Consider the following 22,056-nt stretch of genomic DNA (forward strand, 5'->3'; position numbering starts at 1 on the left):
ATCTGAATGATACAATCTTGATTTAATGAAAGCCTTATCAAAAATCATCTTTATCTCTATCAACTCTTTTGTCCTCCACACATATTTTCAAGTGCCTACTGATGTCTCACAGATCTTTCAAATCAAATATGTCCCACACTGCACTCTTCATATTCCCTGTATTGAACTCTCCAGATTATCACTAGGGAATCTGTTAATAAAGCAAAACTTAAACTTGTTGTAGTAAGGGAGAACATGACCTTGACAGGGTCTTAGCTTGGGAGCTAACTAGGATTGCACAAAATCTGAAGAAAATCTTTTATTTGGTAAATGGGCTGTTTGCTCATGTGAACAGATTCTTATCATTAATAAATTTGTCTGTAGGAATTTGCTAAAACAATTGGTGGAAATTCCTACAGGTCCCTAGTTCTTTATTGCTTTCTTTAATTTGTTTATGGTGAATATGGGAAAAGTTGTTAGAAAATGACCCCTCAGCTGGAACAAATAAGAAATTTGATATTTGGATAACATGAGCACTTTCTTCCAGCTATTAGAGTTCACATTACACATCTCACATAAGCCTAGGATTATAGAATTGGCTTTGAACACTAGAACAGCTGAATCAAACAGAGCCTGAATGAAGAGATTCAGATGAATTCTGCCAGGAATAGGGCAAATATAACTTACATACATTCATAAATGACCATACAATATCCTGTTCATTTTATAAGTGTTTATGGCCTTATTAATCTTTTGTTGTTCTCAAAGGATATTTTTATCCTTTGAGAAAAATAAATATGCACACAGACCAATAATACATATAAAGATATTTTTGGACATATTCTGATTTAACCTCAAGTATGGTTGGATTGTTGTAGATATTTTTACTCTCAATCATAATAATTGATATATATGTCACATTTTTATAAATTTCTAATAATTAAGTTACAGTTATAAATGTTCCCCAAAACACTATTAAATTCCAAGGTTTCAATTCTAAAGAAGTCATTTCTTGTAAATATAATTTTATTTCCCTATGAAAATGGGGAGTTTGATTATATCTATATAAAATTAATATGCAAATTTTGAGTATTAAAAGAAAAAAAGACTTCTTTATTAACTCATTTATGAATTCATTTAGTCCTTCATATGCTTCTAACTGTTGTTCCCTTCTAAACCCTCTCAGTCATGACTGTCAAACACCTTCATCCTTCAAATCTCAAGTTAACCTCCCTCCGATAAGGCATTTCTTCATCATTATATACCTAATTATATCTTCTTACTCTTCCATACATGTATTAAATCCAATGCAGTGTGCCACTGTAGAATTATCATACATATTATAATTACTGTGTTTCATGTGTACAAACTTTGTAACTTGGGGCTATGTCATTTCATCTTTACATTTCCATAGACTAGCACATCAGAAACTACTACAGAAATGAATAAAGTAAGTTTATGGTTAAATCAAGCTGCATGATGATACAATTTAATTTAGTACAAAATAAACTAAGAATTCTTTATAAGAACAAATTAATTATCCTCACTTGTTTAGAAACTTGGACAAGGTACATCACAGGATAAGGTGTAAGAAAAATTTCAGGGGGAAAATATTTATCTATTATTTTCACAAACATCTAAAAAAACAAGGCCATCTGGTATAAAGAAGAATTCCAGCCAAAAAAATTGGTTTGACAACTTTGACATAAAAGCTACTTATTCTCAATGCCAATTTCTCATGTCTTGCCAGTTCAAAATCACATCTCTCTGAGAATAGCATTTAGTTTCATTGGAATCTGATATACAAAATAGACCATTTTACCACATCAGGAATTACTGTGAATATATTTATTCAAGGTGCCAAACTGTATTGCAGACCAGTCCACAGTACAACTTGCCAAATAGATTTGAATGATACAAGCTAATAACTAGGAAAGAGTATCAACTAGTAGAATCTGTGACTCAGGTACAGAGCAAATAGCACCAGCTGACACTAGGAATTAATCAGCATTCAATGTCTTAATAAGGGTGTTGTCATTATTTCCTGTGAAAAAATTATTTTCTCTTTCCATGATGACTTAGGGGAGTTAGAAAAGAAGCTTTCTGGAAACAAGAGATCAGTATGTGTGGTCTATAATATTTAGCCTTTATGTTACCTAAGAACATCACCCTCATATAGCCAGAAACTGAAAATGACTAAGCCATTCTGTGTTATTTTACAGACATCATTTGATATCTTTCTAACAATAACACTGTGATATAAATCATTGGTACTAATAGTTCTTCAATACAAAAATCAATGACCTTATTTTTGTCTTTTTCCTTTATACTCATGATGAATGAAGTCTAAAATAGAAAAGAAAGCAATTACTTCTTGTTTTAAGAGGAAAAGGTCTCATTCTATGATTTCCACATCCTTGACACAGATAACAATAGCAATCTAGGAGTAGTTAAGAAAATGTAGACAAGAATGCTCAGGGCTACAGAGAGGTGGATTCCAAGAGAATGACATTATTAACATTTCAGATGTATAAATTGTCCCACTCATCTGCAAAAGGAGCCACTACTCTCTGTTCTACATTAAGCAGCTAGAAATAATGGTTCTTAGAACAGAAAAAAATAAAGCAAAATATAGCTCTGTTTTAATTTGTTATTCATCGACCTCTGGTCGGTCAAAAAGCTACATGTTCTGGTTCATATATACTTAAAATTTTATTCATAATTATGAAAGTTATCACATTTTACAATCATTTGTATATCATAGAATACTTTCATATAAGTTATGTGAAGCTATCAAACTGGAAATGAATAAGGATTTCTTTTACTATTGAACTTAGGTATAATGTATTTTATTTAGTTAGGATGCAGAATAATTCTGTTGTCTGGGTTAATTCAATAACAAACTTTTAAAGAAAACATTTGTTATTTTCTTCACTTTAGCCCAGTAAAAATTTCATCATTTAAAAATATAAATCCAACAAACTAGGGAACATAGAAAAAAAGAAGCAGACTCACAGATATAGAGAACAAACTAACGATTACCAGAGGGGAGAGGGAAGGGGGAGGGGCAACATAAGGGTAGAGGACTAAGAGGTACAAACTATTATGTATATATTCTCCTTGTGTGGTCTCGCGGAGTCGGGTCCCCATCCGGAAGCGGCACAAGGTGTCCCAGGACCGTCGGGTGCAGGCTCAGCAGAGGAGAAGTGTCATAAGGAGAGTTTCAACTTCTTGAAGATTAAAGCCTAGCAGTTCTGAGCTAGTCCCAGTCCAAATGTCTGCAAAATTGAGAGAGACATCAAAACTCCTTCCACAAACTTCAGCGGACCCTGACCGCATTCTGTTAATGAAGGTGGAAGAGGGAGGGCAGGCATGTAATATGGTCTCCAGCCGCCACTGAAGCAGCTACTACAGCTCAGAGACCTACCACCAGTAGTTCAGGCAGTTTGACTACCAGGAGTCACCTGGGCCACGGGAGGCTCTGAGCTGGCTCCGTGAGCTGTGCTGTCAGTAGCTGAGGCCAGAGATGCACAGCAAGGAGCAGATGCTGGAGCTGCTTGTGCTGGAGCAGTTCCTGGCCATATTGCCTGAGGAGCTGCAGGCCTGCTTTCAAGAGAATTGACCATAGAGTGGAGAGGAAGCCATGGTGATGCTGGAGGAGCTGGAGAAAGTGCACAACAGGGCGGCTGAACAGGTCTTTCTTGGACGAAATGAAGACATGCTTGCAAAGAAGCTACCAACTTGTGAAATCACTCAGGAGACACCACGTAGCCAGCTTAAGCCCACAAAAAGCAACTGCAGTGGGCATCGAAGGAGCTTCACACCTTAAGACAAAATGATAGAGACACCGGAACTATAAATGTGAAATCAGCTTCAAGGCGAAAGACTTCTTCAGGCAAAGAACTGCATTACAAAGTTTCTAACACTCTTCACATGAATGCTTCCCAGAGTTTCACCTTTAGAGGAACCTGTGAACAAGATAGAAAGTTTGAAAGAAGACAGGGAAACCGTCCTCAAAAACAAAAACAACACAAGTGTGATGAATGTGGGAAATTCTTTAGGCAGAGCTCAGCCGTTAACCTACATCAGAGGATCTACAGTGGAGAGAAACCTTATACATGTGATGTGTGTGCAAAGGTTTTCAGCCGAAGTGCAATCCTGATTCAATATTGAAGAATCCACACTGGGGAGAAACCCTTCAAATGTCATGAATGTGGGAAAGCCTTTAGTCAGAGCTCGAATCTTTTCAGACATAGCAAGAAACATGCTGGAGAAAAAGTCCCATCAGTGTTGTGAGGGAGTCAAAGCATTTACTGAGAACTTTTTCAACAGGGGAGCAGACACAAGGCACCAATACTCCTTTAGTATATATCGGTAGTTTCAGTGGGCACCAATTTCCTTTCAAAGGTTTTAAAAGCCACAGGAGAGAATGTAAAATATTTTCTGTCAGCATTGTTTGCTTTTCTGCTTTTCAGTACAGTATCAGTTCAGATGATTGAGATTCTAAAGCTTAAATTGGAATTTCATTCCTAGTGCAACTCTTGAAAAGATACTCTCAGACATGTTCTACTGTTTCCATTATTAACACATATAATGAACTAGTATGTTCCTTTTTAGACAAGTACATTTTCCCTGTTGAGAAGGAGTGTGTGAGTTAGTATATAAGTTGGTATTCTCCATTTCATTACTTGCACATTGGACTTATTAGACCAAAGATTAAATCAGTTTTTTTAAAAACTTTCCTGGGAATTCTCTGGCAGTCCAGTGGTTAGGACTCCATGCTTTCACTGCTGCATGCCTGGGTTCAATCCCTGATCAGGGAACTAATATTCTCCAAGTCACGTGGCATGGCCAAAAATAATAATAATAAAATAAAATAAATTTCCTGTTTTTATTTTCTGTTACCAGATTCAAAATATGAGAATGGGATTGAGGAGACCCAAAAGAATATGTACCTCAAGACCTAAGCTGAAATATCCAGGGTCATTGTTAGGAAGCAGGTGAGTAAAGGGACTTTACTCATCTCTTACAAAAACCTGAGAACCTACATACTGTTTTGTTTCAATTTTTTAAATTGAGGTATAGTTGATGTATAATATCATCTATACATACTGTTGATGATACTAAGTAATTTCCTGTGTAGGAAAAAAAATTATCTCCTTTACAATTTATATTGGAAATATCCCAGTAAAGCATTAAGATTTGCTTTACATGTCTTCAGGAAGTGGCCTAAATATGATGAGTGTTCTAATAATTAACAGTTATCTGTGGGTGCTTATATAAAGTTGATGATCACCTTAACATAAAGAAATAAGGAAGATGAAGAAAAGACTGTCCAAACAAGACTGATGTTACCTGGTAAGTGCAGCACATAATGGAGAAGCGTACTTATCTGGAAATGGGAACCCTTAACAGCTGGTGACTATCCTTCGGAGTTCTTCATGGCCTCTGTTCTGGCATAAATCAGCTGTGAACATGTTTCAGGCATCACAGGACAACCTTTTCAGGGTCTTATGCATTCTTAGTAAATGAGTTTCTAGACAATTTATCATGATGTTAAGACCTTGAATTTTGATACTCTTGTACAAATGAGAAAATCACTAAAGTTCAATTTAAAGAGTCCATTGAGTTTAACCCACATTTAATTCAATCAGATTCTCTTGTTTAAAAAGTAAATGACTGGTATTTTTTTAAAGTATTCTGACAATATATAACATAATGTCCCCTTTCCAGGGATCCTTAATAAAACTCTGTATGTATTACAAGAATACATGGATTGTCGTGTCTCCCATGGTGCCACCGTTACCCAATATGGAGGCAACCATGAGAAATGAAAGTCCTTAGAAGGAGAAGGGAAGATAGGCTTCATGGTGAACTTCTTTGTTCCTCATGAAGTGTAAACATTTCATTATCAGAAAATCCAGTCATATCTAGTGCTTGGAGTAACTCCTGAGACAAATGCGGGATTACATGCTCTGCTTAGTTAGAATATTGATAAATATTAGACTAGTAAGGGGAGAGGAGAATACAAATTTTAATTTTAGAATTTTCTGATAGTGATTATACTTTGTAGCTCTAGTAAATATGAATAAGTATTGAGTTTTGTACATTTTCATTTATTAAAAATGTAGGAGTCTTTTTATTTGGGTCTCATTCTTTTCATAATTAAAGAGAGGAACAAGCCATCTATTAAAGCAGCAAATGCCTCAAAAGATACATGTATTGTGAATTACTGCTTAATCATGGAAAGAGTTTTTTGGGTACTATGTGAATAAAATGACAGAATCTAAAAAAAAAAAAAACTCTTATGTATAAAATAAGCTATAAGTATATATTATACAGCACAGGGAACATAGCCAATATTTTATAATAACTATAAATGGAGATAACCTTCAAAAATTGTGAATCACTATATTGTACACCTGTAACTTATATAATATTGTATATCAATTATACTTCAGTTAAAAAAATTTTAAAAACTATATAAATTCATTCATCTCAATGAAAATACCAATGAAATTTAATTACAATGCTCAGTACTCATGTTATTCCTAAGAAAGAATAACTGTAATTACCACGCATTAATATATATGCAACTGCCTTGAAAAAGTGAAGTTATACGGTGGATAAAAATAATAATATTTAAATTTGTTTCCTGAACTCCCTTTCAATTATTAGGTAAAAAAGCCAAAATTGTGGGTCATTTCTGGATAGCTGTGTGCATTTAACTCTCATAGTTTATCTCTACTTTTGAAGTCTATACTTAAAGCTTATGCTTTAGTCCTTGTAGCCTTAAGATCAGTCCTCTGACATTCTACGGTACATACACTAGGTTGAACTTCAATATTCTTCATGGTTTTCTTTGGATATCCAAGGGGAGTAAAAAGATGTTTGGCTTTGGAGTCATTGAAATCTAGCTTTAAATCTCAGCTCTTTTAATTACTAAGTCTGTACTCTAGGGCAAGGTAATTAACTATCTGAAGTTTAACATAGTATGCAAAAGGCAGGGACTGATAACTATTGTGTACCCAGTTATATGTCCTTAAAAATATCTACATGAGTTACTTATATTTTTGGCCTTTTGACAATTTTTTTGATTCAAATGACTGGGTCTCTAGAGGAGTAATTCATAAGCTTGTCTAAAATTGTGTTCTTTTGAAAGAGGTAGAGAAACCTTTAACAGGAATACAACATTTATATTTGGATGCTTTTTTTCAGGCAAATCTAGATATGGTCAATAATATTAATTAGAAGTTTAGATAGTTTTGATTATGTAAAATGTTAACAATATATCTGTTTCATGTCTAACCATTAACCATTCTCCTTTTCTCATCAGTTGTTCCATTTAGAATACTTCTGGTTGCAGATATCAGAAACTACTTTCAAATCAGTTTTTTAAAATAATGTAAACTTAATATATAAAACAAATTTTAACATTTAATTACTACTTGGGTAAGTCAACAATGTAATCAGGTGTGAGTTTTAGCCATGTTTCCTAGCTCAACGCTTTTTAATTTTTTTTTAATTGAAATATTGTTGAATTAAAATGTTATGTTTGTTTCAGGTGTACAACATAGTGATTCAACATTTTTATAGATTATACTCCATTTAAAGTTATTATAAAATATTGGGTATACTCCCTGTGCTGAATATTACATCCTTGTAACTTATTTACTAGTATAGTAGCTAGTACCTTTTAATCCCCTTCCCCTGTCTTGCCCTTCCCTCCATTGCTTTACAACAGGTAACCATTAGTTTGCTCTGTATCTATAAGTCTGTTTCTGTTTTACTTTCATTAATTTGTTTTAATTTTTAGGTTCCACATATAAGTGAAAACATAGAGTTTGATTTTCTGTCTGACTTATTTATAGCCTCCAAGTCCATCCATGTTGTTGTGAATGGCAAAATTTCATACTTTTATGGCTAATATTCCATTATGTGTGTGTGTATGTATGCATATATGTATGCATATATATATGTATAAAACATCTTTTTTTTATCCGTTCATCTGTTGATGGACACGTAATTGCTTCCTTATCTTGGCTACTGTAAATAATGCTGCTATGAACATTGGGGTGCATACATATTTTTTCCAATTAGTGCTTTTTTTCCTTTGGATATATATCCAGGAGAAATGTTGTATCATCAAGCCTGTGATATTCTTCTCCTGTTTCTGTGCCCCCCTCTGGGTTGTGGGTCCCAATCAGATTGCTTCTTCTTCCTTCCTACCAGGTGCTATGTGGATCTTTTTTTATAACCTTGGTTGTAGAAGAGCTGTTATGCAAGTTCCCAGGTAGATTTCAAAAAGAGTCACTCTGTATACTTAGTTGTATATTTAGTTGTAGTTTTGATGTGTTTGTGAGTGGAGGTGAGTCCAGTGTCCTCCTACTTGGCCATCTTGATCTCTGTTCAACAGCTAGTTTTGGATCCTTTCTTGGAAAACTCCCATCTTACTTCTGATAGATATCTTTCTGGTGTTTCCTAAGGCTACATGTTCACATATTCAAATCTAGCAGTAAAGAGATATTAAAGTTTCATAAATGTAATTGGATTTGTAATCATGGGATGGAACATTTCAATTGGATTATGGCAATCAGTCACATTTTCAAACATGGACGGGAGGATTAATCTCAATAAAGCAGAATGTCTGGAAAATGTGAACTGTTATTAAGAGAAAGGCAGCCAATGAATATCAATCTCAGTCTGCTTCTTTAATCACCCAATTAAAAATAATACTTCTTATTATTTTTATCCCACCCACTTATTATCCCACTTACTATCCCACCTCCCACAGTTTTCTGACTTTGAAAGGTTCTACATTATTTCACTCAGTTGCTTTGGTTTACAGTTGCAAGTAGAAAAAAATCTCATTGACAAAGCCATATTTTCTTTGTTCTATGACCCCAGTGGCCAGTTCTTTAGTGTGATTTTTTTTTTAATCTTAAGAAGTTGCTAAAAGATTCAGTAGGTAGCCAGCAAACCCCAATGGTGTGAAATTGTCCTGCAAGATTGCTAATATTGTAGTCTGGGAATGCACATGATCTGTGTTACAAGATAGGTTAATTCATAGTTTATGAGTGGAAAAGACTTACTGATTCTTCTGCTCAGGAAGATCATCACTGCTTTCGCCAAGGAGGATAAAAGCAGTGTGTCAGGATATCATTTCAATTTAAACAAGTTCCATTCAAATACTCTCTCAGTGCAAGCAGGAAGATAAATTAATTACTGTAAAACCATACATAAACTGATATGATGGACTCTTAGCAAAATCTTCTGGACTAAGCCAAGATAAAAAGATTCATAAGAAAGTTGACTGCCTCAAGTACAGGATTACAATTAACACAGGAAGAATAGTAGAGGGAGGAGGATTATGTGGCAAATGGCATAGTAGATTGAGCAACCATGAGCTTATGCCAGAGAAGGAAAAGCCTGGCAAGCAGTATTTGACAAATGTTCTGAAAACCAAATGAACAAGTGTTAAGTTGACCTATGTTTTCCCTAGTAGTAAGGATCTTTGTAATTGAGATTAACAATGATCAAATATGGCTCTTCCTTGTGGTCACACAGCTTGACTACATTTCCCAAACCCCTTTGATGTTAGGTGTAATCATGTCCTCCAGATCTAGCCAATGAAAGATAAAAGTTGCCTGACTCTCTCTCCCTTTTCCCCAAATAAACTTCCCATAAAAAGTTCTTCATGCTACTTCCTCTTTCTTCTGAATGGACAGAGAAAATGATGGTGAGGTAGAAAGTCACATGTTTAAGATGATAATACAGTCTTTATCCTGAGTCTCTGAATATGTGAAGCAGAACGCCTTATTTACCTGGATACTACCCAAGATTCTTATGTAAGCAAGAAATACATTTTTATTGCATAGAATAAGTTTGAATCTAATTGGCATTTTACCTAGCCTACATTAATTAATACATAAATCAGTATTAATATTTGGTTGTCATATGGTAGGCAATTATTAAAATGATATCAGAGACTAGAAGGAATTCTCATGACATACATTGATTTAAAACACTTTGTAACACTATGATTTCAGTAACTCAGAAGGCAAAGATTCTACCATTTCTGTAGTTCAAGGGTAAATGATGGAATAGGACCCACTGATATAGAATTTTAGTATGGGTTTACTGAATTACTGCATTTAGCAGGGTTTTAACAAAAATAACTTAGCTAGATAAGAATTGGCTTTTTCAGAGCAGAGCTATAAAGGATTGAGTCAAGGAATTAACAGCTTTGCAGAAGCATAAAATTTAACTGCTCTTGGATCCCAAAACATAGAATAGAAAGTTTTCTATCCAGTCATATTGTTTTATATGGCCTCAAAGTTGAATGACTCCTATTAAAATGAGACAGACAATGAGGAAAAAGAGGCAATCATAAAAATAATTCTAAGAACTCTTTCCTGGAAATAAATTCAGTGGAAATTACTGGCATATGGTACTAAATGTAAGCAAAAAAGATCAGAAGTTACTGAGTTGTTTTTGAGACAAACAATGAGCCTGATATTAAAAAAATCTGTGATGGTAAAAACCTGGGTAGTAAATAGAGTAAAACCGGTACAAGTTATTTCCTAATGGACCACTTAGAATGTGACCATACAAATTATGGACAAGAAAGTACTACCCAGAATATGGAGCCAGTGGCCACAGAAGACCATGAACAAGCAAGATCCATATAGAGAGAAGATCTAAGGTATAAAAAAAAAATCTGGGTCACACAATGTTTTCTCAGCAGAATTGCATCACCTCTATGGATGAGTGACTATTATGTGTTTATTGTGATTACTTTTATAAATAAGAAATTTTATTATGCATCATCTTTTCTTGCTCTGCCATTATATATCAGAAGTGAGTAAATTGCAGGGAGAGATAATTTGCATTTTTATTTTATAAGTAAGCCTACTATAAAAGCCACATCATGGCAATATGGAAAGAACATGTTAATACCAGAAAACTCTGTTTTTTTTTAGATGAATGCAGTAATTGGATGGAACTAGTGAAGAGACTGAGTGTATTTTATCTGAATGCATGAAAAGAAGGGTACAAATGGATATCTGATGAATAGGAGTTTGCATTGTGGCAGACTGCTAACTTCATCTAAATCAGATTTCTCTTCATCCTTGGTGCACAACTAAAATATACACATTTCAGATTCATTTGTAGTTAGGTGGAACTGAGTTCTAAATAATAGAGTACGTTTCAGTTAGCTTTTGGTATATAAAAAAGCACTCCTAAATTTAGTGTCTTAAAACAACCGTTTGTTTAGCTCATGATTCTATAAATTAATAATTTGGATGAGACTCAACTGTGAAGTTTTCTTGATTTTGCTGGGTTCACTCATTTATCTGTGGATCTCCTTCTGGAAGTTGTTTAGCTGTTATCTGGGGTAATGGGAAATTCTGAGCCATCTGTCTCTCATCATCCAACAGATTATCTGGGACTTCAGATAGCAGTGGAAGCAGGATCTTCCAAGAGCAGCAAGAGAAGGTAAACTCAAAGCTCACCCATTTTTTCAGTTTCTCCCTGTGTCCCTTGTTCAAAAAAATAAAACAAAATATAATCCAATAGCCAAGTCCAAATTTAAGATTCACAGAAATATAATTGACCTCATAATGGAAGAAGCTGATAATTCTCATTGCAAAGGGTATATGCAGACAGCAATGGGATGAATATGTGGTCACAGAAAATGAATAGCAATAATACAAGCCACTTTCAGACCTACTCATTAAAACTTCTTATGTCCTTCCCATGGTCATTCTCCCTTCAATTAGCTGGATAGAGACAACTGCCTTGGGATATTAAATCTGGTCACAAATTCCTTGCCACTCTTTTCATCAAGATGAGAATCTCTGCTGGTCATGTGAGTTTCTTGGGTAAGTAAAATACAATTGCTATGGTGAGTCCCATTTCAAGGCCTAGCCTCTAGGAGTCCTGATAACTTCAACATTTACCCTCTTGGAACCCTGAGCTTCTATGTAAAGAATTTCATCTGCCTTATTGGAGAGACAATGTAGAGAAAGAGAAATTTCTGGCCAGTTTTCACCTGGTGCAGCAATCCCATCTGAGCTGTCAGACATTTGAATGTAGCCATCATGGATTTCTGGCTGGCCTTGAACTACTCTAGCTATTCCATCTGAGCTACTGGGCATGGGAATGAAAACCAAATTGAGGTTGCAGATGACAACAGTCACATGAGTGAGCTCAGATGAGACCAGCAGAAGAATCTACCAGGTGAATCCAGGGGCTATTGGTAAATTGTGAGAGTGTTTTTGTCTCTTTTTTTCAGCCCCTAAGTTTTGAGATAGTGTTTTATGTAGAAATAGATAACCAGAGCAAATATGGTGACCTTGGAAGATAATTGAAGATGGAAGAACCTCTACCTATTTGTGTGCCTAAATAAATTGATGATAAACTCTAGCCACACCCCAATGCTTATAGACCTAGAGACCCCCTAAACGAGTTATGAAAGCAAAACTAAAATGTTATCCTATTGAGCCACTTCATATGTAGTTCTATTTTATTCTCCTGCAACTTAGTCTACTCTAAATAAGTCCCTACTGTTGATGGTCAGTCTATATTCCCAGATTCTGCTCAGCCATTGTCCATCCCATTCCAATATGCAGTTCACTTTCTGGTGATTTAGGACACCTCAAAATCTTCTTCTTCTCCAATAATATAGGTTATGAGGGTTTGAACACCTTATATGTTATTGGTATTATAAAGAAAAGTCTTACCTGTGACCAAAGTGGAACACATGGAATCATTGTGAAATTGCCTACTTAAATGGTACAGTGATAGAACACTTCACACTGTCACATCAAAATGGAACAGAGAAAAACTCAATTTGATTTGACACAAGAAAGACTGAAAACATTTACAGAGGCAAAGTCAAATAGAAATTCTGAAGCCTTAATTTCCATGGGAATAAAGCACTTTGGTATCACTTGGGCAATCTTCTTTACAAGAGCGATTATTCAAGCTGCACATGACTATGCAGTATTCCAAGTAAACACCAGAAAATGGTCAAATCTACAAATGTTAGTTTATTCATGTAAAGACTAATATATCATTGTATAAAATATATGCAAAAAAATTAAAGCCCCATGAGAAAGAGGCTGAAGATGATGTTACATCCCAGGCAAAATCTTGTCTTTGGAGAAAAGCCCTATTTCTCTTACAACAACGGAGAAATGAGGCAGTAGCAAGCAAAATGAAAGATCAAAGTACAAAGTAGGAAATCAATGTAAACTCTTAGTACTGTAGGGTAAACCAGCATGGAAGTAGACAAGGACATACTCAAGAATTAATCACTGTCAAATCCCCAATGTAAATCTCCACAAGAGCTGGGAAGATTTGTGTCATTTCCCTGCTAAAACAGGGAAAGTTTAGAGAAAATTGGGAGAAATCATTCACCCTATGGATGAATGAACAAATAAATGGATAAAAGGAGTTCCTATGAGGCATAATGGAATACACCTACATTCATAAGACTAGCTATACTATTATAAATTCAACCCTACCCAATAGAATTTTCTTTAAGGAAGGAAATGTTATATAACCTAAAGTTTCAAATAGAGTAAACACTAGGCAAATGTGACTATTGAACAATTGAAGTGTGGCCAGTGCAACTTAGGAATTGATTTTTTAATTTAATTAATTTAAATGTAAATTTAAATAGCCATGTGTAGGTGTTTGGGTTGGGCTCCTACTACTTCTGGGACAGTTTATGATCACAGAGCTATTTAAATAAGATACCATCTTGTCAAGATGCAACCTACTTTTATTTAAAGGAAAATCTCTTTCCATTAGCATCTGTTCATTCATTTACTGAAATTGTATTGAGCTTATTTTTCTTACCTGAGAGGGTGCTTGCTAGCAGTCTTGAGAGACCCAAAGCATTCTCTGAAGCCAAATGAAAAAGGAAATAACAGTATTATTTTGCTTCCTGTTTAGAGAACACAGTCAGATTTAAAAACATATTTTTTGCCTATGTATATTCCATGAGGACTTTTCACAATTTGGCCCCAGACATTCATCTCAGAGTGGTTTCCAATTATTCTGCCAAATACTCCTTATATTATAGGTGAATCAGACTACTATACTGGCAAATCATCCCCTCAGCTGTACCCAATCTATGATCTCTTCTTCCTTCATTTTCTCTCCTCCTTCTCCTCTTTTCTCTTTTTTTTTAAAAGTTCATTTATCCTAAATTCCTCCTACTTATTCAAATGACTCTTTTCTCTACCCTGTGAAATCCTTGAACACTACCTTAATGTCTTTTTTTGATCACTTGTTCTAAAAAAAAGAGGAGGGCTTTCCTGGTGGTGTAGTGGTTGAGAGTCTGCCTTCCAATGCAGGAGACACAGGTTCATGCCCCGGTCCGGGAAGATCCCACATGCTGCAGAGCAGCTAGGCCCGTGAGCCATGCCCACTGGCCCTGCACGTCTGGAGCCTGTGCTCCACAAAGAGAGAGGCCACAACAGTGAGAGACCTGTGTACCACAAAAAGAAAAAGAGGAAAGAAATTGGAACAAATATGTACTGGGTAATACTCAGAACTTTATCTTTAGTTTTTTATAGGAATATATAGGAATAGGAATATATATAGGAATACTGTTTTATATAGTTATTAACTTTAATTATTAAAAAAAGTATAAGAACAATGTTTTTTTGTTTTTTTTTTCTATTCTCTAGATGAGGGAACTGAGCCTTAGACAAAATTAGTAAATTGACCAAGGATACATAGTTATTAAGTATTTGTATTTCCATTCAAACATATTTTTCTGATAAGACCATCTTCATTTTGCTCCCTAGTTAGCAACACCAGTACTGGCTCTTATAACCATTGCCCTTTGGGACCTTGGGGTACAATAGAGAAGAACATTCTAAGAAAAACTTATCATAGGTAATTGACCTCATATGTCTGCCAGCTTACTCATATGTGAGGCATTGCTCTGTCTCAAACCTGACTCAGAATAGGAAATATAATTTATGGAGATTTTATAAATGAACCTTTCCCTGTATTAAAATATTTTCTCAATTACCTCTCAATTCCAAAGGTCCCATCTTGCCCCAGTGTTTTTGTACAATTCATAATGAGCAACTGGAGTCACACACAAAAGTTTGCTTTTTTGGGGTCTCTAGAGTCACACTGCCATTCTATTATCTAATAAATCACAAGTCTATGCTACCAAATTCAGGAGGCCTATGAGACTTTTGCCTTCCAGAAAACCAATGTTAAGTGTGATTTCTTCTAAATCTTCCTTTCTGGCATCTATATATCAGAAATCATAAATTATAAAGACCTAGGGCAACAAGGGAAAACATAAATGTTTTCACCTTTTTGTTGTCTATAATCTAAGTTCAGGGGCCTAAACCAAACCCAAGCAAAAATCTAAAAGGCCTTCAGATCTGCACTCTCTAATGTCAGACAACTTCACTATGAAACAAAGGAGTATATGAACTTACCTGTCTTTGTGTAGGTGTGACATTTATACAGAGAGGAAAAGAAAGAATATCCAAGTTATTTTTTTTCTGCCTTTAGCTCAGATATCTTCAAATATGTGTGATTGTAAGACCTCTGTAACTTGCTACTTCCCAAGAACTTAACGCAATGTCTGAGTAACCTGTGATGGTGGGGATTTCTTTTTCAGATTTTTTTCCATTAATGATTATTAAAAGATACTGAGTATAGTTTCCTGTGCTATACAGTAGGCCCTTGTTATTTATCTATTTTATATATAATAGTTTGTATCTGTCAATCCCAAATTCCTAATTTATTCCTCTCCCCACCTCCCCTTTGGTAACTATAAGTTTGTTTTCTATGTCTGTGAGTCTATTTTGGTTTTGTAAATTAGTTCATTTGTAGCATTTTTTTTAATTCCACATATAAGTGATATCATATGGTATTTATCTTTCTCTGTCTCACTTACTTCACTTAGTATGATAATATCCAAGTCCATCCATGAAGCTGCAAATGGCATTATTCCATTTCTTTTTATGGCTGAGTAATAGTCCATTGTATATATTATATATACCACATTTTCTTTATTCATTCATCTGTTGATGGACATTTAGGTTGCTTCCATGTCTTGGCTATTGTAAATAGTGCTGCTCTGAACCTTGGGGTGCATGTATCTTTTTAAAATTAAAAAATATATATATTGGAGTATAGTTGATTAACAATGTTGTGCTAGTTTCAGGTGTACAGCAAAGTGATTCAGTTATACATATACAAGTATCTATTCTTTTTCAAATTATTTTCCTATTTAGGTTATTACAGAATATTGAGTAGAGTGTCCTTCAAATTAGAGTGTTCATCTTATATACCTAGGAGTGGAATTGCTGGGTCATATGGTAACTTTAGTTTTTTAAGGAATCTCCATACTGTTTTCCATAGTAGCTGCACAAATTTACACTCCCACCAACAATGTAGGAGGGTTCCATTTTTGGAATGATATTTTTTTTAAGATGAAGTGAGAATAAAACACAATATAGGCTCAGAAAGTGAAGCATAGGTTTTTAAATTTAACTTGATGTAGACATCTTTTCTTTTATAAATTAGGTTAAGCTTAGTTACTCCATTATTTCTCTTTCAGTACCTAAATCCTGAAATTCTCTTATTATGTATGGATAATATCCATTATATATATAATAAATGGTTGATGGTTTATAATTGTGTGGGAAAAAAATACAACTATACATGTTTTCCAGATACAGAATGTCTTCTAATACAATACATGGTTGAGACCTTTAGGGGAGGTGTTAAGGTAACCTGACAAAGACATAGACCTTGAATTATTTTTATCCCTTTTAACTTGATTTTATAAAAAATTATGAAGTAAAGTAGATGTAGTTTACATTGAATATTAGCTTTCAACCGTATACAAATAAGGTGTGGTTAAATAAACTCCTGGAGATAATTTAACATCATTATCAAGAGCAGCTGTAATTTCATTAGTTTTTGGGATTTCTTAAAGTAGCCAACTAATTAGGTCAAAGTGTTGACAAAGAAGTTGATGAATGAATATTCCAAACTATTCTACATTAGAGGGATCACATATGATACTTTTATTTTCTCTCTGGCTGCTTTAAACATTAATAACCCTGGCCAGCAGAGGAAGATGATAGAAGACTAACAGTCCCACCTATCAATAATGATGGAATTTTAGATATCATACACTAAACCATATAGATTAAAACTTAAACTGGTAAAAACTAACACGAAAAGCTAATAAATATGAGAAGAAAGTCAACCTAAACTCAAAATTTATATACTTTCTCATCTCAAGATATTTGAAGGCACTAATATTTAACATATACAGTTTTTCAGCCTTTTATAGTTTTTCTTCTGTGCCTAACAATACTAGTTTTTATAGGTCATCACTTGTGGTAAGCAAAATAATAGTTTCCCAAAATGTTCGCATCCTAAACCCAGAGCCTATAAATATTTTAGTTTACAGGATTACAGGGTATTAAGATTACAAGTCAAATTAAGGTTGCTAATCAGATAATGCTGAGATGGGGAAATGATCCTGGATTATCCCAGGGAACTTAATGTAATCACCAGAGTCCATAAATGTGGAAGAGGGAAGCAGAGGATTCAGTGTCAGAATGATGTGATGTGAGAAATACTCAAACAGCCATTGCTGGCTATGAAGACAGAAGGGGTCCACAAGCCGAGGAATGCATAGATCTTCTAGAAGCCAGAAGAGGCAACAAAAGGGATTGATTCTCCCCTAAAACTTCCAAGAAGGAATACAGCTATTCCAACACCTTGATTTTAACCTAGTAAAATCCATTTTGGACTGGTGACCTCCAGAACTGTAAGAATATATTTGTACTGTTTTAAACTACAAAGTTTGCAGTAATTTGTTACAGCAGCAAAAGAAAACTTATACGTCACACTGATATTATCAGTATCCTTGATGTCTTGCCCCTTGTCATTCTCCTACAACTACCTTATCAATTTTGAACAATTCTTTTTTGATTTCTACTCTGGAATTGATATGGTCTACTTTTGACAATTAAGTAATTAGGCTTTTCAAGTACATATATATCCAGGGTGGCTACTTTAGGAAATTTTGATACATCATTTGTCTATATTAATATTATACAATTAATAAAATACCATTTTTATTTAATATTTCCTTAGCATCTTCATTACACATCAAGGTGTAATAACTTGTATTTCTGAAGACAGATTTTGATATTTCACTGAGAGATCAAATTTAGGATTTTAACTTTATTAATTCTTGTTAACCATTATTAATCCTTCTTAATCTTTATTATCATGTAAAATATCAAATATAAAATGATAAAACACCCCTTTTATCATTAATTTATAAACATTCAAGAAAAGAAGTTATTTATAAACATATTGGGAAGGAGTAGAAATAGAAATAGAAAACTGTAGGTAGAAATAGAAAACTACATGCTTTAAATATAGTTTTAAAAATGTTGAACATTTTAAAGGAACATCCTAACATATAATTACAAAACTTTTCCCAAATCATAAGAACTCAATTACGTATATAAATTTGATTTGTCAAGTAAATTGTTTGAAGACAAAGCATTGTATCCTTGATCCTAGTTATCAACACAATAAACAAGCTTGCAATGAAAAATATTTTTATTTAAGCTCCCTTTGTAATATTAAAAGTGATAAACAGAAATTTTACAACATGAGAGTTTAGTTGTTCATTTCAAATGACAAATGGTTTCATATCAATATCTTATCACAAAAATTAAAATGAAGTAGTGGTATGGCTAAAAGTCACAATATTTGAGAAAACAATAATTCGTGTGCATCTAGTTAATTTTTTTGACAAATTGAGAATCAAATTTAAAGAATTTATTTTTAAATTTCATGCTTTACACTTCTATGGCAGTATAAAATACACCTGCAACTTTCTAAATGAAATAAGGTTAATAAAACTCATAATGCACTGAGGTGTCTCATTTTTATGTGAATTATTGATAATTTGTGAGCTGATATATTAAAAGGTGTACCCTAATCTCAATTTTTTTCTGAACACAGCAAAAGGCCAGATATAGCATTTGACATTTCTAAAATTCTGGAAAAAGAACATATATAAATATATTTTCTCTAAATATTTCTGAAATTCAAACACAACTGTGTTATCTCAAATCTGTAAAGTGGACTTTCACTTCCCCTGAACCCCAGGTCTTTCTTTCTGGTGGGGGCTTTGGGGCAATCAGGTCCCTTGGCTTATCTTGGGTGCAGGGGACAGTTCTGAAGAGGCCCCCAAATGGGGCAGGGGCCTCCCAAGCCAGGTTGGCTGTGGCCATTCCCTGCCTGGGTCCAAGCTATCTGATGCCTCAAGACCTGCACTGGAGGAGCTGGACCTACCTAGCATGGTTCAAGTTCTAGGGGCAGAATCAAGATGGTGGAGTAGGAGGAAGTGGAGGTCACGTCTCCTCACAGGCTGGTGGTCCAGCCTGAGCTGGAGTGCCGAGTCCAAGCCACTGAACTAACAGAAAACTTCAGGCCCTAGGGAATATTAATCCATATGAGCTCTCCTGGATATCTTCATCTTGGTACCAATACCCAGCTCCACCCAACTGCCTGAAAACTACAGTCCTGGATGCCTCTGGCCAAACGACCAGCAAGATAAGAACATGGCTCCACCCATCAACAAAAATGAGATGATAGAGAAATATGTCACAGATGAAGGAGCATGGTAAAATCCTACAAGAACTAATAAATGAAGAGGAAATAGGCAACCAACCTGAAAAAGAATTCATAGTAATGATAGTAGATTATCCAAAATCTTGGGGAAAAAAATGATGGCACAGATGGAGAAGGTAAAAGAAATGTTTAACAAGGACCTGAAAGAACTAAACAAAAAACAAACAATGATGAACAAAACAATAACTGAAATGAAAAATACACTAGAAGGAATCAATACCAGAATAACTGAGACAAAAGAATGAATAAGTGAGCTGGAAGGTAGAATGGTAGAAATAACTGCCAAGGAGCATAATAAAGAAAAAAAGAAAAAAAAAGAAATGAGGACAGTCTCAGAGACCTCTGGGACAACATTAAATGCCCAACATTCAAATTATAGGAATCAAAGAAGAGAAAGAGAAAGGGTCTGAGAAAATATTTGAAGAGATTATAGTCGAGAACTTCTCTAACATGGGAAAGGAAATAGCCACCCCAGTTCAGGAAGCACAGAGAGTCCCATACAGGATAAACTCAAGAAGAAACATGCCGAGACACATATTAATCAAAGTAAAACATTAAATTCAAAGAAAAAATATTAAAACAGCAAAGGAAAAGCAACAAAACATGTACATGGGAATCCCCATAAGGTTATCAGCTTATTTTTCAGCAGAAACTCTGAAGGCCAGAAGAGAGTGGCAGGATACATTTAAAATGATGCAACAGAAGAAACTACAACCAAGATTACCCAACAGGCTTTTGTTCAGACTCAATGGAGAAATCAAAAACTTTATAGACAAGCAAGAGCTAAGAGAATCCAGCAACACAAAACAAGTTTTACAACAAATGTTAAAGGAACTTCTCTAGGTGGGAAACACAAGAGAAGAAAAAGACCTATAAAAACAAACCCAAAACAATTAAGAAAATGGTAATAGGAACATACATATCAATAATTACCTTAAATGTAAATTGTTTAAATGCTCCAGACAAAAAACACAGACTGGCTGAATGGATACAAAAACACGACCTGTAATATGTTGTCTATAAGAGACCAAATTCAGACCTAGGGACACATACAGACTGAAAGTGAGGGATTAGAAAAAGATATTCCATGCAAATGGAAATCAAAAGAAAGCTGGAGTAACAGTACTCATCAGACAAAATAGACTTTAAAATAAAGACTGTTGCAAGAGGCAAAGAAGGACACTGCATAATGAGCAAGAGATCAATTCAAGAAGAAGATATAACAATTGTAAATATTTACACACCCAACATGGAAACACCTCAATACATAAGGCAGATGCTAATAACCATAAAAGAGGAAATCAACAGTAACACAATAGTAGGGGACTTTAACACCCCACCTACAACAATGGATAGATCATCCAGACAGAAAACTAATAAGGAAACGCAGCCTTAAATGACCCTTTAGACCAGATAGGCTTAATTGATATTTATAGGACATTCCATCCGAAAGAAGCAGAATACACTTTCTTCTCAAGGGCACATGGAACATTCTCCAGGATAGATAACACCTTGGGTCACAAATGAAACCTCAGTAAATTTAAGAAAATTGAAATCATATCAAACCTCTTTTCTGAGCACAATGCTATGAGATTAATTGAGAAATCAATTACAGGGAGAAAAACTCTAAAAAACACAAACTCATGGAGGCTAAACAATATGCTACTAAATAACCAAGAGATCACTGAGGAAATCAAAAAATACCTAGAAACAAATCACAAATGAAAACGCAATGACCCAAAACCTATGGGATGCAGCAAAAGCAGTTCTAAGAGGGAAGTTTATAGCAATGCAATCCTACCTCAAGAAACAAGAAAAATATAAATAACCTAACCTTACACTTTAGGCAACTAGAGAAAGAAGGACAAACAAAACCCAAAGTTAGTAGAAGGAAAGAAATCATAAAAATCAGAGCAGATGCATAGCACATGGAGATCAGCTCAGTGATTTGTGACCACCTAGAGGGGTGGGATAGGGAGAGTGGGAAGGAGACGCAAGAGGTAGGGGATATGGAGACATAGGTATATGTATAACTGATTCACTTTGTTATAAAGCAGAAACTAACACACGATTGTAAAGCAATTATACTCCAAAAAAGAAATTAAGAAAATTAATAATAAAATATATATATACTGGGAGCACACACAAAAAAATAATTGTGAGATAAATTGTTGATATCAGAGTAGATAAGAATATTAAATAAGATAACAAAAGAATTGAAACTACAGAAAACTATTTAAGATAATATGAATGAATATAAATTCTAAAAGGACATTTCCCTTAAAGAAAAATAAATTTCATATTAAACAGAAAAAATATCAGAGCAGAAATAGATGAAATAGAAATGAAGAAAAC

At 34.5% G+C, this 22,056-nt stretch overlaps 1 pseudogene across 1 annotated transcript; it reads left to right on the forward strand.

Moving 5' to 3' along the window:
* The first annotated feature begins 3,253 nt into the window (after positions 1-3,253).
* LOC309960791 (zinc finger protein 396-like) lies at positions 3,254-4,275 on the forward strand (annotated as a pseudogene). The gene has a single exon. The product of its transcript is annotated as a zinc finger protein 396-like (transcript).
* The last annotated feature ends 17,781 nt before the right edge of the window (positions 4,276-22,056 follow it).

The sequence above is a fragment of the Leucopleurus acutus genome, assembly GCF_964270905.1.
Source record: "Leucopleurus acutus genome assembly, chromosome: 4".
Classification (NCBI taxonomy): Eukaryota; Metazoa; Chordata; class Mammalia; order Artiodactyla; family Delphinidae; genus Leucopleurus; species Leucopleurus acutus.